Source organism: Crocodylus porosus, unplaced genomic scaffold (assembly GCF_001723895.1).
Source record: "Crocodylus porosus isolate Cpor-Errol unplaced genomic scaffold, CroPor_comp1, whole genome shotgun sequence".
Taxonomy (NCBI): Eukaryota; Metazoa; Chordata; order Crocodylia; family Crocodylidae; genus Crocodylus; species Crocodylus porosus.
The window spans coordinates 49,936,055-49,961,112 of record NW_017728943.1 but is presented as its reverse complement, the minus strand read 5'-3'; positions in this window follow the sequence as shown (position 1 = coordinate 49,961,112).

The following is a 25,058-nucleotide window of genomic DNA, read 5'->3' as shown; positions in this document are numbered from 1 at the left end:
GGAGGGGGGAGGGACCGTAGAGGGACCCCTGCCAGCCCCCATCCTCTGCCTGCTCCCCCAGCCCAGCCATGGCTGCCCCGCCCATCCCAATTCCCAGGGCTTTAAAAAAGTCTTGGCTCACCGAGTGCTGCCAGGTGGGAGCCAATCCTTGCTGCCTCCCACTGACCCATGCTGCATGGGGGGCTCTGCACAAGATTCAGCTAAATTGATTTGGGGACAGTGATTCGAATGACCAAATTGAATCACTGTCCCCCGAATTCGCCAAATCCAAAGTGAATACTAGCCACTTTGCACAGGTCTAGTAGAGATGCCCAGAGGTTTCAGTAGCATCAGTTCACAATATCTAATCACTGAGTGTTGTGAGTAATGCAGGTCATCCAAAAAGAAGTACCAACACCATCATGTATTCTGTATAAATTTAGACTTCCTCTTCATTTTCATAGCTTAGCTGTGCCTTTCTTCCCATTTCCAATTATTCCTGTTTCTTCACCAGTCTTAAATGTCTGGTAAGCATCATGAAACAGGGCCCCAAACAGTTCACCCAGAAATTCTCTGTTGCCCCCTCTCTCAGCCTGTCACATATAATTAGTGTGGCCCTGCCCTCCAGGAGGTGGAGCCAGACCAGACTGCCCTGAGCCTCATCTGCATGTAAATTTTTGAAGGATCCCAGAATTTGTGACAAGAACACCCAGTTCCAATCATGAGTTGAGGGCAAATTAGTACATGGATCCTTTATGGGGGTGTATCTGGAGTACACACCCATACTGAGCAGTGCTGAGCTGTGGGGTCACCATGGTTTGCAATGTTATTAACTGCTGGGGTCCAACTAAGTGAACTATATGTAAACCATGAGCCTGTTAGCTTTAGACTAATACCATACATGATTTGTATGTGTAAGTAGGTACTAAAGTGCAGCTTTAAAGTGTACTTATGCAGTACCTGTGCTAAAACTTGCAAGTTTCAAAGAGGTAAACTGCATCAATTCTGGATGAATTTAGTCTATGGTAACGTGAAGTAATTTGTCTATATGTCTACAAGTATGTTTAGTTCAAGTTCAGTGTTTTCAAATTTGCCCCTTACTTTCATGTGCTCAGGGAAAGCAGCACCTGACAGTGGGGAAGGGACTGCAAGGGAAAGAAATTGGGAAGGAGAGGCAGGGGGCAAAGGACACGAGGGCTACCTGACCCCCCAAGTTTATTTTCCTGGGGGGCGGGCGGTGAGGACAGCACAAATCCAAAGAAAACCTCTAATAGTTAGATTCTATAACTGAAAAATTATTTAAAAAATACAAATGTTCCATACATAGAATCGAATTATTGGGAGATCATATAATATTTGAGTAAATGCCGTACTACCGCAAGACTTCTAAGTCTTGTTGTTACTCCACTGTTACCAAACAACTAAAAAGTCCACTGTAAAAGCATGTGCCCCAACTCTTACTAGAACTGTTCCACAAAGAAGATAACAATATATTGTCACTACCAGTTACTTCATTCACTCAAGTGGCACAGGTCCATGTGATGGATCGAAAGATTCCAAAGTTATTGTTAACTCAATGTGTTTTATTAAAAGCCTAACAACATTGGCATATGCATGTATATACATGTATGTACACGTGTACAAATTGAATGATATGAATACTATTTTTCCAAAAATTCTTTGGTCATTCAGTGCACAGGATACACAGTGCTGAATTAATGAGCAACACTACAATGTGTTGCTTTATCTAGACATACCAGTTTGTGACCCCAGGACATTTTTACTGCATGATGTTCAAATGCTGCTGTAAAGGCAGAATTATTAATTTCTCCCGGGTACTTCTATGACATTCATTATCTTTGTAGTATCTAGTGCTTCAAAGCACTTAATTAATCTATCTTCACAATACCCCTGTGAGATGAGGGTGTGGTATTATCCTCATTTTACAGATGGAGAACCGAAGTACAGAGAGTTTAAGGTAAAAAAAAATATCCCTAATTTTAGATACACAGTTTGAAACACTAGAACCTGCGTACTTAGCATATTATATACATGTGTTCAAAGGACAAGACCAAATTGACTTTAGCTGCACATGTGAGTGCTCGGCACTACCGTAAATCAGATGCCAGCATTGGTTATCTGGAGAGTGAGAAATAATTAGTGACCATCCAGGATATGTTAGTTTCAGTGACTTGCCTGGCATGACACAGGACCTCAGCAATAGAGATAAGGATAGAATCCAGTTCCCCAGGGCAGCATAAAAGTGTCTTAACCATGACCTGAGGAAATATCATATTTTCTCATATATACCATACCCCGCATATAACACCATCCCAATACGTGGAAAACCCTAACAAGAGAAAAAAATATACTTACCTTAGAATATAAGTACCAGAGATCTGGAGTTTCCAGAGCTGGGGGCCACTTTCTGAGGGCCAAGAACCATATGCTGGGGCTAGGAGGCTATGCATTAGGCACACTGGCACTGGAGCCACCCAGTGCAGTGGGCCCCAATTAAGTACATGGCTCCAGAGCTGCATGCCAGGTCTGATCCTGTGAATGGACTCCAGAGTCATGCACTGGGTCTGACCCTGCACACTGGCTTCAGGGCCATGCAACAGATCTGGGACTGCGTGCTGTCTCTGGAGCCACATGCGAAGACCAGGGCCATATACTGCATCATATCTGGTGTGCTAAGTCTAGCTGTGGACCAATCTGGCATGCAGTTGGGGAGGAAGACTTCCCATAGGTCCAAAATTTTGGCGAGAGTGGCAGGAAAGGGAGGGAGCAGTGGCAGCATGAATTGTAATTGCCATGGCTCCCAGAGCTGAGCCAATTATTGCCACCACAGCTCTGCATCCACAGCTCCCCTCTTCCCCACAAATTTCCTCACTCATAGGGAACCCTTTTCTTTGCATATAACAATTTTCTCTGGCTGGTTTTGGGGGAAAGGTGTGGGTTGTCTGTGAGAAAATATGGTACTATACCAATTCATAGACACAATGTGGGAGGAAACAAGGTTGTGCTGGCAACTTATTTTTGATATTTCCTCATTTAAGCCCTGATTTTATAACTTAATTAAAAGAATATAATTAAAGCCATAAAGTTAAGTATTCTCACTTAGGAAATCTTAGCTAGGAAAGTTAAGGTTTTCTGTGTATTTTTTTCATCATTCATCACCATAGCGTCTATGAACTCACACACCAAACAATTCTAGTACAAATCATGCTTCCTTCATCAGGGTACAGCTATCTGACTTTTCTCCATTTTGTAGCTTCTCAGTAGAATAGTGACACTCCAAGCAACAGTGAGAATCATAAACACCATTAGAAATATGACTGCAGAATAAAAGGTGGCTTTACCATGTGTCATGATCTCCAGTAGGGACCATAGACCAAGGACCCTACCCACCAAAGCAGTGGTTCTTAACTTTTTTGGATTCAAGGCAATCCCACATAACCTTTATTAACTGAATGGCATCCAATTTCAAAAAAGTAATATGAAGACAAAAGCCCAGAGGCAAGTACAGAGCATGAGGACCTGGATAAAAGCTTAATAAGGGCAAGCAGTAATGGGAGTCTTAGCAACGTTCTCGGGAGATATGGATGGATATAAAGATGATGCAACTTTCAGAGGTGCAATTTGAACTGGAATGTGGGCCTGTTGAAAGCCTCTGGGTAAAGGTCAGGGGAGAGAGCAGCAGTGGGGATTCTTACAGTAGGCATCAGCTACAGGCCTCCAAACCAGGAGGAGAATGTGGATGAGGCCTTCCTTAAACAACTGATGGAAGCTTCCAAATCACAGTACTCGGTTCTCATGGGGGAGGAAGCTTCAATTACTGGGACAACTTCTGGGAAGGAAATACAGCAGTGCACAAGCAGTCCAGTAAATTCCTGGATTTTGTGTGTCGGGGATAACTTTTTGAGACAGATGGTAAACAGGCAAACTAGGGAGGAAGCTTCTCATGACTTACTGCATACAGAGAGGAATTGGTTGGAAATGGATGCATCTACACAAGAAGCTTTACTGTGCAGTAGACTATGCAGCCCAAAGCTGATTGGGACCTGCCACAGACTGGGACAGGTCCCAACCAGCCTACAGAGCAGTCTCCATGCAGCCCAGAGCTGGCTGGGACCTCACCGGACTAGGACAGGTCCCAGGCAGCCCTGGGCTGCATGGGGAATCTTCACTAGACACAGGGCTTGTCCCCATGTGCATGGGGCCAGGAGATAGCTGCCAGGGTTCTCCTGGTCCTGTACACATGGGGACCAGCCTTGCGCTCCCTGCCAGCCCCTGGGATGGCACCCAGGGGGATTCTGGGGCTCTTCCTGGTTGCTGCAAGATGGCAGAGCAGGGCAGAAGCAGCCCTATACCAGGCTGCTTCCATTGGGAGCAAATCTACTTCCAAAAGTGAGCACATGTACATGTGCTCCTGGGTAAGCTTACTATGCAGTCCTTTTACTGTGGATGCCTTGAATTTAGCAAGGCTTTGCCACTGTATCCCATCTCATTAATGAGATGAGAAAAACAGACTAGAAAGAAGTAATGTGAGATGGATAAATAACTGGCAGGATCATCATGCTCAATGACTAGTCATTAATCGCTCAATATCTAGTCGGAAGGAGGTATCAGATGGGGATCCACAGGAGTCTGTCCTGGGTCCAGTATTGTTTAATATCTTCATTAATTATTTGAATGATGGGATGCTTAGCAACTATGCAGACAATACCACGTTGGGCTGAACTGCAGATACTCTGGAGATTGCCTAGGATTCAGAATGACCTGAATAAACTGGTGAAACTGTCTGCAATCAACCAGATGAGATTCAACAAGGACAAGTGCAAATCCTGAACTTGGGACATAGTAATTGTATACACAAATATAGATTGAAATGACTGGCTAAGCTGAAGTACTGCTGAGAAAAACCCAGTGGTTACAGTAGACAATAAGTTGAATGCGAGTCAAAAGTGTGCTCTTGCTGCAGAAAAAGGCCAACAGCATACTGGGCTGTATTAACAGGAGTGGCACTTGTAAATACAGAGAAGTGATTCTTCTGCTCTATTCAGCACTGGTGAAACCTTATCTCATGTACTGTGGATAGTTTAGACCTACACTCCAAGAAAGATGTGAATAGTTTGGAAAGAGTCCAGTACAAAGTAACAAAAATAATTAGGGGCCTGGATAGCATGATTTATGAAGAAAGGCTGAAAGAACTAGGGTTATTTAGCTGGAAAACAGAAGTCTAAGGGGAGCTTTGATAACAGTCTCGAAATAACTGAAGAGTGATTATAGAGAAGATGGAGATGGGCTTTTCTCTGTGGCTGTAGGGAACAGGATTATGTTCAATGGCTTTGTTCTTCAGCTTGGAAATTTGGGTTGGAAATTAGGAGGAATTTTCTGAATATGAGGCATAAGAATATGATATCTAGAGAACCCACAGAATCACCATCCTTGGGCATGTTTAAAAGCATGCTAGAGAGACATTTTGCTAGGATGGTTTAGTCAGGGATAATCCTGCCTCGAGGAAGGGGCTGGAGTAGATGACCTTGTAAGCAAAGTTTCTTTCAGCTTTACTTTCCTATGATCCTATATTACAGTGCTTACTTTCTTGCAGAAGGGTTGGGCAGTCAGGGTGAGGACATCATCCAGGAAGGGACAAGCCTGTACCTGCACTTATCTGCTTATTGCCTCACACCTCATTTATCTCTTTACAGCTCATGACATCCTTCAAAGGATCTGTTGGCATCCAGTGGTGCCACAGTCCTCTGATTGAGAATCACTGTATGAAAACTGTGCAGTCAACAACAAAATATCTACCCAGCTCTAATTTCTAGATAACATGGACCTTATAGAGTTTGGATAACTGGAGCCAGAGGTCATTGTGGACTGAAGCAGCTATATGTCTTATAGGCTTCTGCTACATTCCAACATTTTTGGCCACTTGTATTTGTTAAGATTTGCCAAACACTTACAGAAATTATACTCATCTAATCTAGATCCTTCTTTAGGGACTAATCCAGATCCTTCTCTAAAACTGGGAAGAACTCTTATTGCCAGGGGGCCATCAAAAATCAGAAACATCAAAGAGCCCCTTGGCTTCCTAAATGAAGGCCTTTGAGCTAATGGTAATGAACAATGTCTGTCTGAGGGGTAGAGACTGGACTTAGCTTCTCTCATGCAAGGCACAGCTAGAGAGGTATCAAGCATTAAAATTACAGTTAACAAGATTCAGGGATTTTTAATGAACTTTGTTGGAGTAGATGCCACACTGCAGGAGATGTCACACCGGGTCACAGGCAGCTAGACTTGGTCGGAGGGAGCAACAGAAGTCAGAATGAGCAAGAATCCAAGGGTTGAGAAGCCAGGAGATCAGCCGGAGAAGCCAAGCCAGAGAGCACAGTTTGGATGGAGTGCTGAATCAATCAGAAAGCAAGCCATTCAGGTAGCCAGGAGATCAAACCAGAAGTTGGGCTGACAAAGAGGCTGGGTTAGGAAGCTGAAGGGTCAGGCAGACTACAGAGTCTCAGATCAAGCCAGGTAGGGTAGCCAGGGGTTCAGGCAGAGAGCCAGTAGGAATATAAGCCAGGAGAAGCAACAGAGCAGCCCTGATGCAGGTTAAGCCCTGTTGTCTGGACACTTCTGGTTCTTGTGCAAGGCAAGTAGAGGCAAGGTGAGGACCAGCTGACTCTGACTGACCATTTAAGTGGCAAGGAGGGGGACGATGGCTAGGCCCTGACGGAAACTTCTAGCTGCCTAGGTAACCATCTATGGAGATGGCAGATGGGGGTGAGTGGCGGATCTGGGTAGGCCAAGGTATATGGTTCAAGGCTATGGCCTGACACTGCAGTGGACAGAGTTCCTGTCTGTGAGGATTAGGTTAGAGAAATGTCCATGCAGATGGGCTGTGACACCAAGGGGCTGCATGGTCTCAGAGATGAAGTGCTGGTCTTGGAAGGCAAATCCAGGAAATACATCTGCACTGTTGGAGGCCTTGAGGGGTCTGAACAAAGTAATCCTACAGAGCTTATATCAAAACTACTCACCAGCATTTTATAACTCCCCTCAGACACTGATTTGGAGATAGAGAGGGCCCACAGGTCTCACTTGGAGGAAGCCTAATCTAGGAAGAAAACCTAGGATCTTTACGGCCAGTTCCTACAATTTTCCACCAAGGATATTGTTCAAAGGTGCCAGAGACCTAAAAAAATTTGACATGGGGTGAGCCTAATGTTCATTTAATGCCACTTCCTGATCTTCCCTATGAGATGGCTGAAAAACAAGCTCTGTTTAAACCAGCAAAACTACATAAGAGACACAAGCATGAGGTATCCCACTGTCCTGAATCTGATTCACGGAAGGAAAATCTACACATTCTCTGACACTAATTTATTACATTGATACCATCTGGAGAGAGAAATTTATGAAATATCCTGGGTTTGTACCTAAAAACCCCCCAAAAAACAAAAAAAAGGGGAAAAGTGAGGGTTTTCAGATTGTTAAACACTGCTTATTAAGGAATGTCATATATATGTTTTTTGTCTTTATTGTTGCAGAATGGTAGAGAGCTTTGGGTTACATCTGCCCAAACCATGCTAGCAGACACAGTGGGCACATCTACACATGCTTCCGATTGTGCAGTTGTTACTACGCAGTCAGTTAGTACTTGCTTTAGTGAGTACTAAATGACTGCACAGTAGCCATCGTTAATGCACAGTAGCGTCAGAATCACAGTTTGTGCCCACTGATGCTACGCAGTGACAAGATACAGAGCCATTGCTTGACACTATGGTGATGTAGCATCTCATGTAGACTCTCCCAGTATGTTATATATGTTTTTCTTTTTTCCTTTCTTTTCCTCTTCTCCCTCAGGATCTTTTCAAAAGTACACTTGGAAGTGTATGCGGTTATGAGTTCTAAATATGAATGTCAATATTACAAATTATGACAATATATATATAAATGTAGTACATATGATTTAGAGCCAGTTTGGCAGCTATACATATTTGAACATAGAAAATAAAGTCACTGAGAATGGCTAGTCCTATTAAGTGCATATCTTGGAATGTGAAGTGCCTTAACAACCCTAATAAAAAGAAGAAAATATCTTTTCTTAAAAGTCAGAGGGCTGATATTCCTATGCTCCAAGAAACTCATATATCAGTAATCTAAAAAATTAGAGCATGGTTGTGTAGAGTTAATAATCTCAAGTGTGTATAGAACAAAATCACGTGCAGTTTCTATTTTAGTGCGTAAAAAATTATGCCCCCATTTAATTGACATAGCTGATGATCTGGAGAATAGATTTGTCCTTGCAAATGTTAAAATGATAGATTCTTTTTTATGTTGAGATATCCCCCAGTGCAGACAATTCAACATTTCAGCATTCTTTTTATGTAAAGCTCTCTGAATTTGAGAAATACCCTTAAATTTTGGGGGGAGAGACTGGAATGAATGTTTAGGTCCTGTCACTGATAGGTCTCATCCCCATGAAATCTACTTCTCAGGAACTTATTAAAAATTATATACCTGACCTGGGTAGATATTTGGTGAATAGAGAATCCAACAATGATGGTTTTTTTCAATGCCGCATTCAGTATATTCTAGAACTGACTACTTTTTAATTTCTTAAAGCATAATTGGCTGTGTGGTCAATGCCACTCTTGGCTCTGTAGCTGTCTCAGACCATGCTGAGGAGGTGGAGCTTCAGCTATAAAAAAATTACTAGCGACTCAACACCTCCCTGTGAATGATTATAAATTTGAAGCATTTATTCTAGAGGAGTTGAAAAATTTTATAGCGCTTAATCAACCTAGTGCTTCCTCTGCTTTAGTATTACGGGGAACTACTAAAGTCATGAGGGTGTATAATATGATATGCTTTTGCAAGAAAGCAAAAATGGGACACAGAAATAGATACATTAAGAAGAAAAATTAAGTCTTTAGATGAGGATTATGTCATGAATCCTTTGCCTGATAAACTATACATTATTACAAATATGAGCTATGAATTGACTAAATTACTGTCCCAGAAGGCAGAATATGCTTTATATAGATTATCCTAAGATTACTGGAAATTAGGGGAATGTGCAGGAAGGTTACTAGCATATAGACTAAAGAGTAAATCTAACTATAATAAAATATAAACTATAAAAGACTGTCTTGGGAATAAGCATATGACAGACACAAATCAGCCAACGGTACATGAACAATAACAAATCCCTAGGCAGTGATGGATTTCCTGTGGAATTTTATAAAATAATTAAAGTTATATTGTTACCTTAATTATCAAATGTACATAATGATAGCAGAAACCTAGGCACCCTACTCGAACTGTAAGTGAAGTGATTATTTCTGTAATTCCTGAACCAGGCAAGGATTCTTTGATTGGTTCAAACTGCACACCAATTTATTTAATTAATGTAGACACCAAAATCTTTATTGCACAGATTGGAACAGGTCTCCCCTAAATTAACTCACAAAGATCAAGCAGGATTTGCCAAAAAGACATGGTTCAGATAATGAATGTCTGGGTATTGATACAGTAGCATCAGTACAAAATTTCAAAGTCCCTGTGGCTCTTTTAGCACTTGGTGCAGACAAGGATTTTGATTGTGTTTCTTGGAAGTACCATTTTTTAACAAAAGATGGGATTTGATAAATAATTCCTGGGCTGGATAGAATTGTTATAAATAAATCCCACTTCAAGAATTGTGACCAATAATATATTATCTGACCCATTTCACCTACGAAGGGGGACTTGACAAGGTTGCCTGTTATCCACCCACTTTTATTTGATTTAGTATTGAAACCAGTCTTTTTAGCTATAAGGGGTAAAGATGATATGAAAGACATTAAGATAGGAGATAGCAAACACAAGGTCCTATTGTATGCATATGATGCATCAATACAGCTGTCATAGCCTGAGAGATCAGTTCCTGTCTTTTATCATTAGTCAACAATTTTAGCAATCTATCTGTCTATACAATTAATTAGACTAAATCTGAGATGCTTGCTAGGGGTGTGTGAAGCTTCGGTCCCTTATTCAATTTGGCAGAGATTTGGCCCTATTTGGTAGCCAAATCTCCAAATCCGAATCGAATCAGGAGGCCCTTTAATTTCTCCAAATCAAATTGGAACCCTCTGAATAGATTTGGAAAGATTCGGCAATCCAGATATAGGCACAGCTTTAAATGTTTTTTCTACATATCATAAGGTACCAGGCAGCTTGTGAATGCTGAGATGCTGACGTGGATGGAGCATCCCACAGGAGCATGGGGGGCTCAACAGCACACTTGCAAGCAGACCTGGAAGTGGACCAGAGGCCAGGGAGCGCATAGGGCCCCCCCCCCCATGTCTCCCTGGCTCAATGACCCTCCTGGGTCTGAGGGAGCATCCAGGGTGCCCCCCATGGCCGATCGCTGAGCTGGGGTATGTGGGGGAAGGGGCGCGTGGGTTTGGCGGCAGACCCAGAAATGGACCAGAAATACTTCTGGTCCACTTCTAGGTTCGCCACCAAAGATGGAGGTGGGGGAGCGGCACGCTTCTGGGGGTGCTCCATCCATCCCACCATCACAGCTTTCATGAGCTGCCCCTGGTACCTTGAGGTATGTAGAAAAACATTTTAAAGCTGTGTCTATGGCTGAATTGATGATTCTCCAAATCAGCATTGAATCTTCAGATTCTGCCAAATTTAATAGGGGATGGTAATCCAAATCAACTAATTGAATCACTGTCCCTGATTCAGGCTGAATCCAAATCCAAATTGAATGTGGCCCGTTTCACACACCACTAATACTTGGATTAAATAAATTTACCCCAAAGGAAATGTTTAGGAAATAGCAGTTTCAATGATAGTTAGAATATTATTGCTTGTTACAACTTATTTGGGTATTAAAATATCCAAGAATCTCAATATTAATGTCTGCCAAAACTTTCAGAAGCTTCTTGATGTTATATTACAGGATCTGAACAAAGTGAGAAGTTTGGCAGGATTTTTGTGGAGGTCTGCTAATTTTTTTAAATGAACGTCTTATTTTACCTGGCTTACCTATTACAAAACCTGCCTATTGTAAACCCCCAACCCTATTTTGTTAAAATCAAGTGAGTGTTCAACAGCTTCCTATGGGGAGAGGATAAAAGGGCTTGGCTTTTCTCAAAAAAGATGCAACTATCGTTTGAAATGGTGGTTTTCGTCTTCCAAACCTGTAATGATATCACAAGGCCTTCTTAGTAAACTGTGCTATGTACACTATGATTGATAACTCTCTTGTATGGATGGAAATGGAACAGGAACTTATGTTTCCTCTTCTTTTATCAACCACCATATGCTCTATTTATTGCTGTCTTTCTAACTTTAGCCCCTACAATTTTTGCCTCCCAACAAGCTTGGAAAAAATTGACAAACTTACTGAAGTTTCATCATTTGTTATATCAGAAGGCCTCTGTTTGGTGCATTCCCTTTTTGAGGTATGAGTTCCACAAACAGATGTGAAGAAAATGTATAACAAGTGTACTGTGCATGCAGAACAGCTTCTAGTAGGAAATTGTATTGAGTCCTTTTATGAGATGTGATGAATTTGACCTTCTGAAAATAGCTGAATGGTAATTTATGAGGTTGCATCAAATATTAGAAAATCAGTTTGGACCTTATATTTTATGTATAGCAAATACTCCTGATATATATATATATTGCCTTGAAATCATCTTCCTGTTCTATCTCTATGAATATATAATGTAACATAATAGACCTGATACAGAGTATTTAAAACAGAAATGGAATGGAGACCTTAGCATCTGGATGATAGAATCCCAGTGGAAATCAGGAATTCACCATATTCAAACATCAGCAACTGATCTTAGACTTCCTCTTATACAACAAAAGATCATTTTTCATCTGCACTGAGCCCCCACTAAACTTAAAAAATGAAATATACTGCCAGTAGATACATTCTGGAGATGTGATGCACTGCAGGCAATTCTTGGTCACATGTTTTGGTCATGCCTTATTAGGAGTTCTTTGGGAATAAAAAGATAGCAAAAATTACCATGGTTTGGTACTCAGCACTGATACCTTTGGTAAGTGTGTATGTTATTGGGTATATCCCCCAGGAATTCAAACTGAATCCTTCCCAAATTGCATTCTTACAGCAGGCCTTATTAGTTGCACACAGTATTATATTACTGCTTTGGAAAAGAAAGACATCTCCAAAGGTCAAAATCTGGCACAATGAGAAGGCACAGGGGGTACCTACAGAAAAAAGTCATGTTTAGGAGGCTAAACTGCTTTGAAAAGTTTGGTACAAGATAGAAGGAATTCTTGGAACTAGATTGCTGCTCTTTGCACACTTCTCTTTTCTTCTATCCCTCCCTCTTGCCTCCTCCTTCTTTTTTCTGTTTCCTTTTATTGCTTGTTTGCGATACAGTTTGCTTGTACATGTACAGATGACATATATTTTTTTCTTGATTGCTGTATTGTATTAGAAAATGATGAAAATAAAAAAATGAGTCTGGATAACTCAACCCTTGCACTATACATGATTATTTTACATATGCAGTTTCTTTGACAAAGTGATTTAAGCATACCTGAGAAAGTTTCTTGTAGATTCTTTTAGCAGTCTCAGGCTGGGCATGGAGGCAGAAACAGTTTATATACAAGTCCAGAGCTGTGGCCTTCTGTTGGAGTCCAAGAGATGTCCTTCTTGTGCTGTGTATCTATGTATTCATTAATAAAAGTTATTTTATTAATGTTATATTTTAAATTATTTTTATTAATAAAAGTATTTAAATCATCCTGTACTCTGTACTTTCAATACAGTATAGATTTTCTTTTTTTCCCCAAGTTTTGTTCCACTGGCTTTTTCACCCTCTGCTATTTTCTTTATAGTTCAGCTAAAGATAGATTAATAAATTCTCACTGTCATGTCCTCACCTCTGGCCTTTGGGTGACTGGTTCCACAGTAGAAGAACCACAGGAAACATTTCTTTTCTCCCTGCATATTGACCCAACTATAGCTGTGGTTTTACAGTTTCACTGCTGGCTGCAGTAGCCTACTATCTGTAATACCTCCCTTTCATGTTGATACTAGAAGATGACTCTTTAGGTTAGGGAATGGGCATTTATATTCTTTTGACTAGAATTTCCTTTGTTCAGTCTTTTGTGTTCTCTTTCTCTCCTCTCAGGTACAGCACTGAGTGTATTTTTAAATATCAGTTTAATCCAATGACACTTAACCCTTTTTTTTTCTAACCCTGGTAATTCAGGAATTATATTATTTGGAAATTCAGCTATTTCAAACATTAAAAGGCCGATCACTTTGGCATAGTTTAGATAAAATATAGATTCATGGTTTCCTGATAGGGTGATTTCTCTAATAATTTTTTTCTGATATTTGCATTACAAGAACAAAACCCATTGGAACTTGTATAAAGTCTGAAATGTATAATAAAATGAAATAGCAAACCAATATGAAACCTGCAAGTTTGACATGTGTACTGTGTGAACAGAAGGAATACTGTGGGAGAACTCTGTGCCATTTTTAGAAAATCCTTCCTATTTGCCAATTTTAAACCAAAAAACTATATCTGATACAATTTTAACAAGAATAATAAACCTGAGAATATTGCATTCAGCAGAGCTTAGTCTGTTCTCAACTGCCTCCATGAGTCAAGAGCAACAATACTGACCTCAGTATTTTATAGCACGAGTGATATTTTTCAAAGCATTCTTCCTAGCAGAGCTATGGTTCTTAAGCACCCTTGGGACAATGGTGTTCCCTGTTCCTCTGCTTATCTTCTTAGCAATCTATAGATTTTCACATGGTTGCCTTTGTTCTAGTGGGGCAGTTTTATGAAAAACCAGTCAGGAAAGCACACAATTATCCCACGTGTACACAATTATCCTAGATTTCTAACAAGTCCAATCTTTCACAACATAATTTGTATAAAAAGTGTACAAAAATGGGTCATACAGTTAAGGTTGGCTCTTGGGAGCTGGATTTTTTTTTGTCTAACATATTACTAGGCAACTGTCACGGTATGTACAAATCCCCTACCATATTTCCATATCTTCCATTTCCTTTTCTTATCTATGTGCAATATATTATACATCTGCTTCTTCTCTTTGTTTCAGGCTGCCCATTCTATCAGAATATATTACATCATATGCTGCTAAGTCATAACCGAACAAGGCCCATTCCAGAAAAATGCCTGTACGGAAAATATCCCTAAGCAGGAAGCATTCAGAAACCTAGAGAGAAATGAACTCCTTCCACCTTTTTCATTAGAGTTAAAACATGGAGAGCAGTCAGGGGTGAGCTACAAAATTTCATTAGTTGCAGGTAATTATCCATGCTCACTACAGGAAGGCATGAGGAGAAGAAAATTTAGAAAGAGCTGTCCAGGGTACTGTTCAGACTAGACTGTCTCTAGACCTATGTGCATGCACAATGGAAAAAGGAGGATACAAAATCAAACACAATCCCTGCAGCACAAGGACTAAAGGGGCAACACTGATTCCTCAAAACTTAAGAGAAAGGCAAATGCCTCCTTTCCTCAACACTGATGGATCCATGTGAGGGCTAGAGATAAGCTGAATACTGTTATGTTACCTTCTGGACTTAGTACATGCCCCTTAGGTTATGACTTTCCAGGAGTGGCCATGAGGTATGTGCACCAGTTGGGTTCTTCCAGGGCAACAGGTGGCTGCACAGTTGTAAGCCAATATGTTTTGGGTAATCGGAAGAAATCGCTGATGGATTCCTTTTGATACACAATTACATAGCATTTCAATACAGCACACTTGTCATAGGCATTGGCAATGCATAGGGTCTGAATGTTGGGTGCATGCGCACCCCCTGAGATTGGCCATCCCACCCTGAGAGAAGCGCTGGTAATTGGCCGCTAGGGGGACCCCTCTGTCCCTGGTCAAGAATTGGCTGCTGGCTCCCCCCATCCCACCAGCAATTGACCACTGGGGACCCCTCCCCAGCCAGCAATCGGCTGCTGGTGCCCCCCCAGTATTAGGAGACACCAGTTGCCCATGGTAATAGGTGGACATTTCTGAGATGAGAACAACAATAAAAACTTCAGACATGTTGAATGTACATTCACAGCCTAAGCAAAATTTGCAAGAGGCCTGGCAAGAGGAAATAAAGGAAAAATGAAAGTTATATCATCCCAAGTTTATCTGTATTTACAAGCCAGGCCTGTGACTATATTTTAATGCACAGTTTTGTTGTTTAATTCCCTGAGGGCTTTATAGAGTAATTAAAATAAATTAACTCTACAAGCACCTCAGCAAACCAGAAAAGAGCTGATAATAATATATAGCAAACAAAAGCAATATACTTTTTCATAAAAACCCAATAGCCAGCAGCATAAATGAACAACATAACCCCCCAAGAACCTATTGAAATGAACTGTCTAGAGCTATGTCATAGAGAATTTTAAAGATGAGCCTCTCTAAACCCTATAGACAAATCTTAGCCCTCCTCTCTGTCCACAAGCTACCCTGGCACAGATAGAAGTATTGTGAGTTCTTTGTGTAAGAGAAAAAACAGGATTTGAAGAGATGCTATGGAAGCACCTGGGTACCTTCTGGGTATCACAAAGGTCAGCTCTGTGCAGTCTCCCTGTACATGGATAGGAGAGGAGCTAGGTAGGGTTTGTAAATTCTCAGGTAAAGAAGAATGCATCTTCAATGAAACCTAGTATGGCCTTAATGGCTATGGAGTGGCTCTGCTGACACACTATAATCTGGAGGTGCAGATTGCTCCCCACCACAGCAAACTAGTTTTCTTGATCTGGGAAGAAAAGGCAGAGAGATTTCCCTCATAGCAAGTTTCCAGGCTCCAAATTCAGAAGGAATGATGGAGGCCTGCGGTAGGCATATCTGGAGGCCACTGTCCCTCCCTATAAGTGAGAATGACCCTAGCTATACATAACCTGGGCTATTTGGGTCTTTGCATTTAGTTCCTCAGCCCATCACTTACTTGGATGCAGCAAAGCCTCTTAAATACTTTGCTCCAGTGCTCACCATTAGGTCTTAAGGATGTAATGAGATAAGTGCAAGAGAAAAATAAAGTTAATTATTCATTTATTTAACAAGAGAAGGAAAATCCCCTGAGTTGTATAGGGCTTTTAACCCCAATGTGCACCTCTAAAGCTAAGCCTCCTGACCTTTTCAACTCAGACACTCTTTAATACAACATTTATACATTTAATCAACTTTTCTATCACATGGGCTGATCTTGGAATATGAAACTGGAAACTAGAAAACATTGCTACTGGATGGATGGGAATTTTGTTTTTCACTTTAACTGTTTTCTTCAGTGACAGGCAAAAATGTGAAGCTAGGGGTTGTACTTTATTTTCCATATTCTTCAAAACCATAATAATTCGCACAATGAAACCATAGAATAACGTATTCCCTGATAGGTCAAAATTATTTATGTCATAAATTCAGTCCCTTTAGTGTCCCAACCAGAAATCCAGCCCACCGATACAGCAAAACTGAAGCAGGATCTGAGACTGTCAACAAAATCCACTGATATGCAGAGGAACTACAAACCTGATTATCCTAAACATAGTTCTGGATCAAAAATAACTTCATTGTAATCAATGTTGAATACCAATATGATCTTGATACCAAACTAGTGTGTTAATGAAGACCTTCATAAAAGCTCTGTGTATATCTGTTTCTAATACCTTCTTGTAAAGAACAAATGGTCAAATAGATGGAAATATATGCATTGACATTTCATATCTGAGATTCATTTAGTTCAGAACCCTGTCTTTGACAACAGCTAGTATCAGATTTCTGAAGTGCTCCTCCTGACATGATATAATCAGTCCTAAAAGGAATTTTCTTCTTAACTCCATTGGTAAAGGGTCAGCTTATGCCAGAAACAACAGCTTGTTGTTCACCCCTTCTCTCCCACTTTTTGAATTTCTATGTAACGTAACTGGGGATGTTCTTATTAGTCACATAAATACCTAATTGTTCTTGATAAAAACACTACTAAGATCTTGGCAAAGTGAATCTTGTGGCAATGAGTTTCTTTAGCTAATGACCTACCCAGGGTCAAGACCTTGACCAGGAGTTTGCCAGAGAATTGGCTGAGGCTGCTTGCTCCCAGTGTATGGTTGTCATGGGAGACTTTAACTACCCAGACATCTCATGGGAGGAGTGTTCAGCCAAATCCAAGCAGTCGCAAACCTTTCTCTCATGCATGAATAACCTCTTTCTGATGCAGGAAGTCTATGGGCCGATGACAGGTAAAGTGCTGCTCAACCTAGTACTGGCAACTGGGGACGACCTAATCAGTGACCTAATGATTGAAGGGGAGCTGGGTGACAGTGACCACAAGCTGATTACCTTCACCATCCACCATAAAGCTGGCAAGTCAGTCAGTAATATAGAAGTCCTTGACTTCAGGAAATCTGACTTTGACAAGCTAATGAGGCTTGTCAGTGAAGCCCTGAAGGGCCACAACCCAAAGGGGAGGGGAGTTCAGGATGAGTGGTTGCTCCTCAAGGGAGCAATCCAGGATGTGCAAGCAAAGTCTATCCCATCTCAGAGGAAAGGCAGCAAAAGGGCACAGCAGCCCCCTTGGCTCTCCAGAGAACTAGCAGACCTCCTGCGTCTTAAAAGAAAGACCTACAAAGGATGGAGGACTGGAACCACCAACAAGGAGGAATACTCTGCATTGGTCCAGACCTGCAGTGAGCAAACCAAGAAAGCCAAGGCTACAATGGAACTCTAACGAGCTACAATATCAGGGACAATAAAAAGTCCTTTTTTAGATATGTGGGGAGCCAGAGGAAAAGCAAGGGCAACATTGGACCCCTGCTAAACCAGATGGGGACAACTGATGCCCATGAAAAAGCAAACTTGCTAAATGGGTACTTTGCATCAGTTTTTCACCAGTCCCATGAGACGCCCCTGCCCACCGTGGGTCAGGGAGGCCCAGGTGATGGAGATTCCTTATTCTCCATCAAAGCTGACCTCATGAAGGAACACCATGACAGGCTAGATACCTTCAAGTCAGCTGGCCCTGACAGTTTACACCCAAGGTTACTCAGAGAGCTGGCTAGCATCACAGCTCAACCCCTGGCATGGATCTTTGAGAACTCCTGGTGCTCTGGTGAAATGCCCAAAGACTGGAAGAAGGCCCACGTGGTGCCTATCTTCAAGAAAGGGAGGAAAGTAGATCCCCCAAACTACAGGCCCATCAGCCTGACCTCTATCCTGGGGAAGGTCTTGGAAAAGATTATCAAAGAGGATTAGCAGACTAGCTGATGGAAATATCCTGAGGGATACCCACCATGGGTTTGTTGCGGGTAGGTCTTGCCTGACCAATCTTATTTCCTTTTACAACCAGGTGACTGATCACCTGGACAAGGGGGAAGAGATTAATGTCATATATCTTGACTTTAAAAAAGCCTTTGATCTGGTATCCCATGATCACTTCTTGGCAAAACTGGTTAACTGCAGCCTCAACCTCACCATGATTCGCTGGCTGGGGAATTGGCTCCTCAGCAGGACCCAGAGGGTGGTGGCTGATGGAGGTCAATCATCATGGTATGCGGTGACCAGTGGGGTCCCTCAAGGCTCTGTCCTAGGGCCTATACTTTTTAACATCTTCATCAATGATGTAGATATTGGTGTCACAAGTGAACTGACCAAGTTTGCCAATGACACCAAACTCTGAGGTAAAGCATCCACACCTGAGAACAGGAGGGTGATCCAGGCAGATCTTGACAGACTCATGAAATGGGTGGATGAGAACCTAATGGTATTTAACACCAAAAAATGCAAGGTTCTGCACCCTGGGAGGAAAAACCTGCAGCGTGCTTATAGGCTCAGCAGTGCTATGCTGGTTAGTACTACGGATGAAAGGGACTTGGGTGTCATGATTGACCACAAGATGAACATGAGCCTTCAATGTGATGTTGTGGCTAGTAAAGTGAGCAAAATGCTGGCTTGCATCCATAGATGCTTGCAAATCCCGGGACATCATGCTCCCATTGTACTTGGCCTTGGTGAGGCTGCAGCTTGAGTACTGCATCCAATTTTGGGCTCCACAATACAAAAAGGATGTGGATAAGACTGAGAGAGTCCAAAGCAGAGCCACATACATGATCAAAGGTCAGGAAAACAGATCTTATTATGAGAGGCTGAGAGCCATGGGACTCTTCAGCCTGGAAAAGCACAGGCTCAGGGGTGATCTGATGGCCACCTATAAGTTTATCGGGGTGCTCACCAGGATCCGGGGGAATGTCTGTTCACCAGAGTGCCCCAAGGTATGACAAGATTCAGCGGTCATAAATTCTGCTATGACCGATTCAGGCTGGACATAAGGAAGAACTTCTTTAGGTCCAAGCCCCCAAGGTTTGGAGTAAATTGCCACCAGAGGTGGTTCAAACACCTACTTTGAATGCCTTCAAGACACATTTCAATGTTTATCTTGCTAGGATCCTATGATCCCTGCTGACTTCCTGCCCCCGGGGCAGGGGGCTGGACTTGATGGTCCTTCGGAATCTCTTCCAGCCCAGATGTTTATGAAATCTATGAAATCTATGAAGTCTATGATGGGATGTACAAAAAAAGAGCCATTCATTTTTAATTTCTTGCCTTTCAGTTACTTTGAAATTTTCCTTGCACCTGTTTTAGGAGAAGGTAAATATTATATTAGTACTCAACTTCTCTTCTCTAAAACACCAGGGAACTATAGGCCAGTTAGTCTTACCTCAATCCTGGGGAAGCTTTTTGAGAGAATTATCGTGGCACATGTCCACGAGGGGCTAGTAGGGGAGATTACGCTTAGGGGCAACCAACACGAGTTCATTAGGGGCAGGTCCTGTCAGACCAACCTGGTGGCCTTCTATGACCAGGTCACAAAATCCTTAGATGCAGGGGTAGCAGTGGACGCAGTCTTTCTGGACTTTAGGAAGGCCTTTGACACTGTCTCTAACCCCATTCTCATTAAAAAACTAGGAGACTGTGGTGTTGACACCTACACAGTCAAATGGGTTGCTAACTGGCTGGAGGGCCGCACCCAGAGAGTGGTGGTAGATGGGTCATTTTCGAGCTGGACGGATGTGGGCAGGACCAGGGCCTGGTCCTCAGGCCTGCACTGTTCAACATCTTCATCAGCGACTTGGACAAGGGGGTAAAAAGCACCCTGTTTAAATTTGCTGATGACACTAAGATGTGGGGGGATGTGAGCATGCTAGATGGGAAGAATAGGCTGCAATCGGACCTAGACAGGTTACCAGGGTGGGCGGATGAGAACAGGATGGGTTTCAACACTGACACATGCAAGGTGATGCACCTTGGGGTGGGGGTGAAGAACCAGCAGCAGACCTACAGGCTGGGGAACTCCCTTCTCATCAGTGCAGAGGCAGAAAAGGATCTTTCAATTATCATTGATGCCAAGATGAACATGGGCCGGCAGTGTGGGGACACAGTCAGGAAGGCCAACCGCACCTTGGCATGCATCCACAGATGCTTCTCGAGCAGGTCGAAGGAGGTGATCCTCCCCCTCTATGCAGCAGTGGTCAGGCCACAGCTGGAGTACTGCATCCAATTCTGGGCGCCGCACTTCAGGAGGGATGTGGACAACATGGAGAGGGTCCAGAGGAGGCCACTCGCATGATCAGGGGACAGCAGGGCAGGCCCTATGAAGAGAGGCTACGGGACCTGAACCTGTTCAGTCTCCACAAGAGAACACTAAGGGGGAATCTAGTGGTCATTTACAAACTAGTCAGAGGGGACCAGCAGGCATTGGGGGAATCCCTGTTCCCCCATGCTCTATCAGGAGTGACTAGAAATAATGGTCACAAGCTGACATCGTTTGACCCCAGTACTCTTTCCTGACATGGCAGGGGGTCGGACTTGATGATCTGCTCAGGTCCCTTCCAACCCTACCAACTATGAAACTATTTATTTGATATACTTCTATCATTCTCCATCTTATTTCTCTTCCCTTTATATTAAATGGTACTAGTCTTTTCCCTCCCTCTTCATAGAGATATTTTATCCATGACCCAAATAAGTTCAGCTCTGAGACCACCTCTATTTCTGATGGGCATTCAAAAAGAATAAAAATATAATCCCAGTGTACAGAGCATCAATATGATGCACAGAAAGTGGCCGACTAGAAGAACTACCAAAAGACCAACTACTTAAGGCAGTGCTGCACACAGTCAGTGAAGGCTTATAAAATAATGAGACTTGTAGCAAAGGATCAAAGAGGATATTATACACTTAAATAGAGAAGTGATCCAAGCAACCTGTCCAAGAAAAAGACTTGGTAGTTATTTCAGAATAATTCCTGAAGCATTCAGTCTGATATGCAGCTGCATTAATAAAGGAGGCAAATAGGACACTAGGATGTCTTGCTAGAGGCATACAATGTCTAATGGTTAAATTACTAAACAAAATGCTCCATACAAATCAAGAATAGCTCTTCCCACCTGCAATAAGTTGCAGATAGCAAGTAATTACCAGCACGTTACTACCTTTATCTCTCCCCATTATACTAGTCCTTTTCTTATATAATCTTTGTCCTATGAACACATTATTCGCAGGAACTCTGGTTTGAATTCATAGTCCTTCCCACTGGCACCAACTTTTGGCACAAGACATCTTTAAATCTCTTTCTGAAGGTGCTGGATTCACTTCCAACCTATTCACTAGGGAAAACCACAGAAGGGCTGGAACCAGGACCTTATTTTTTGCCTTTTTGAATTTCTCAATTAAGCAAGCCACTGATGCCCATAAGTCAATAACAGTTTTGACACAGGAGAAGCACAGAGCCTCCTCTTCTACACTGCTACTAGCAACCATTGCTAACTAGTCTCTAAAATCTTTGGCCACCAGCCCAGATTATTCCTAGACTGAGGAAGAAACATGTATTCTATAGTTGACGGAAACAGAAAATAATACAATGGTATGAACTAAAAATAAATTTTAACTGAGGATCATTTTAACACTGCCTACCTTTTTGTAAATAACAGAGATGTTAGGGGATTGTTTTCTTTTCTGTTACAATGGAGTGAATCAAGACTCAGTAGAATAAACTGTATGTAGAAATGATGTAATTGCAGCAACATGTTATTCAGCACTGCCAGTTTTAGGTGCACAGAGACAGCCAAGCAGTCCTCAAAAACCATAAGATTTGGTGAATAATTAATGAATTGGAGGTTCTTTTCCCCTCGAGCCTTTAAGAGACACGGCAACCACATTTTCAAGTTATCTTCCACAACCAAGGAGGAACTAGAAACTTTTTTTTAATCCAAATTAATCTTAGACTCTCTTGTAACCAAATGACTTCAGGATCTGAGGCTATAAGAAAGACATTAAATAGTGCAAAACTCATGATAAAAATCAAAAGAGTTGCCATCCCCTAATCTATCTGTTTAGATTATGATCTGTTACATCATTTAGCAACAATAGATTTAAGTAAGAATAAACTAAAACATTTTGTCTCTATCAATACTTTTAGAATGAGCTTAAATTTGTTGATTAAAATCCAAGTCTAATACACAGCAAAGTACAAGGAGTTGTGGTGTTTTATACGGGCCAGCTCCTGAGCTCCAGCAGCAACTTTTAGTTTACACAAACATAAGAACGGAAACAAGACTTTGGATTTGATGAAAGGAAAAGAACTACATCCATCGTCTCATGGGGCATGTGGCCATTAAACCTAAATTATGTAAGAACCTACTTAATTTCTGTGGCAGGGAAATGCTGGGGAAAACAGCAGCAGGAGTGGGGACTACATTGTTTCTTTTGGAAAGGAAAAGATCCAGAGGCTCTCATCTGCCAGGTTGGCATTACGAGCCTTAGCTGTGTGGGTGTATTTCCCTAGAACTCTCTCCTAGCCACCTCAAAAGTAGAGCTTGGCCCTTTCTGTACCATGTTCTGTTGCATGCCCTTAAGCCCCAGTTGACTACATCATCCTTTCTTTGAATCTCCTAAAATGACAGGAGAGAAGCTGATGAGCCATAGGATAAAAGAGAAATGGCCACTTGCGGGATTTATGGCGCGCACAAGATTTATTTGACATCTGAGCAAAAATACTGGTGAAATAATACAGTCATTTGCATGGTGGCATAATTGTCTTATATATGGAGCCTTGACTGCGAGACAACAGGTAGAGGTTATCAGTATGCGGGGGAAAAGGGAAAGTCATGGATGATGGGGAATATGAAAAGCTTCTCCTAGTTTTATGAAACAGAAAATACTGGGCTGATTTAGAACGTGTTCAAGGACCCTCCCAAAAGTAGAATATCCAAGCCATTAAGGAGAGAAGTCTTGAGTATTTATATACGCAGCAATATGCTTTCTAAGTGCAAATTGAATAGATATATTTAGCTTTCTGCAGAGATTCACAAAATTAGGTTCAAATAAAAGACAACTGGTATGTGAGCTCTGTTATTTCTTATAATACATGGGCAGTTAAACGTGCATAGTCTTATTAAAGAAAGTATTTCTCATGCAGCATACTGATGAAGACGAAAACCATTCTGGGGGGAAAAAAACCTAAAAGCACCTCTTTGCTTTTATGATTTATCTCCTGGCTGGAAAAGCCAGATGCTGTGTCTGTCCCCTTAGGTGAGAAGTCAAGAGGAGAACTTCTATTCCCCTAGACTCTACTCTTTCCAATATACTTATTTAATAAAAGCCATGAAGACTGTTAACACTGACTTGGTCACTGTAAAACAATGCATATGTTAATGTGCTTGCCTGAATTGATTTTAAAGGCTGCTTGCATACTGGATCAACAGCCCTGCTTTGTCTCTTTGGAGTGGTTATCAGCTCTGTAGGTGTGTTTGTGTCTGAACCATAGATCAAGACTGAAAGGAGGTTTGTGCTTTGAATGGCTGCAATGTGCCCCTTGAATAAGGTACAGCACCTAAGTTCTGCTCCAGCTCTTAAGAGGTCTGGAGCACAAGCATTGTTGAACACTGAATTTGTACTTTGTGTGGGAACGTACAGAATAGAGGGTCCAAAAAAAATGAGGAGCTACACCATCTGGACACCAAATTGTGCTTGTACTGCAAGAGAGAGGCTAGAAGACAAGGCCTGTATAAAATTTCCAGGCAAAAACAATTCCATTAAGCTGGAGTTAGGTTGTAAACATCTGGTAATTGCTTAAGGGGGAAGAAAACACTGGAGTTTTCTCCAAAATCATTAGAAAGCCTGGGAATTCAAAGCTGAGATTATAATAAAACCACAACCATTTGCATGGAAATGCATAATTAAAGTAATCCAAACAGCCTTAACCCTGTTCCCTCCCTTAGAAATCTTACACTTGCCACAATATTTGTGCTTTGCGTGAAGAAGAGAAAATTTCGTGAAAGAGACTTTCTTGCAAAGGACTTAAGAAAGTTTCTAGGAATCCTGAATCTACTGTGCCTCGTTTGCTTGTGGAGCTGGAAAATTCTGAATTCATGGCTTTGCAACTGCACTTAAATAGATTCATAGTCCACATCCACATGAGCGTGGATGTTTAGTACCCTAGGGACAACTAGCAGTGGGACACTTTGTGCCGTTGGTAGTTGTCCCCAGGGAATGCCTGTGCCACATGCCCTCTGGGGTGTTGCAGGTAGGGTAGGGGAGGCTGGGGCCAGCATTGGGCTGGCCCTAGCAGCCTTACCTGGAGTCCTGGGGGCCTTCCAGGGATGCGGCAGCAGCAATCCTGTGACTCAAAGCCTGGCCAGCAGCTGGCCAGGCTCCAGTTTTCAGTGGCGCACACTTTTCCCACATGCACTGCTCCATTTTTATTTTTTTGTACTGGTTTTTTTTGGCCTCCTGGATATCCAGGGCCAAGCTCTCCCTTGCAACGTAGAGCACAGCTGAACGTGCACTATGTGCTGCCGGAGATGGGTCTGCAGCGCGACATAACACATGGCCACGCTCATCTGAACACGGCCATAAATTTTAAGACAAAGGCCATTATGCTCATCCAGTCTGACTTCCTACATAACACAGGCCATAGAGTTGCACCCATAATTCTGCATCAAGGCAAAAACTTCTGTGAGGTACAGCATATCTTTTAGGAAGACATACAG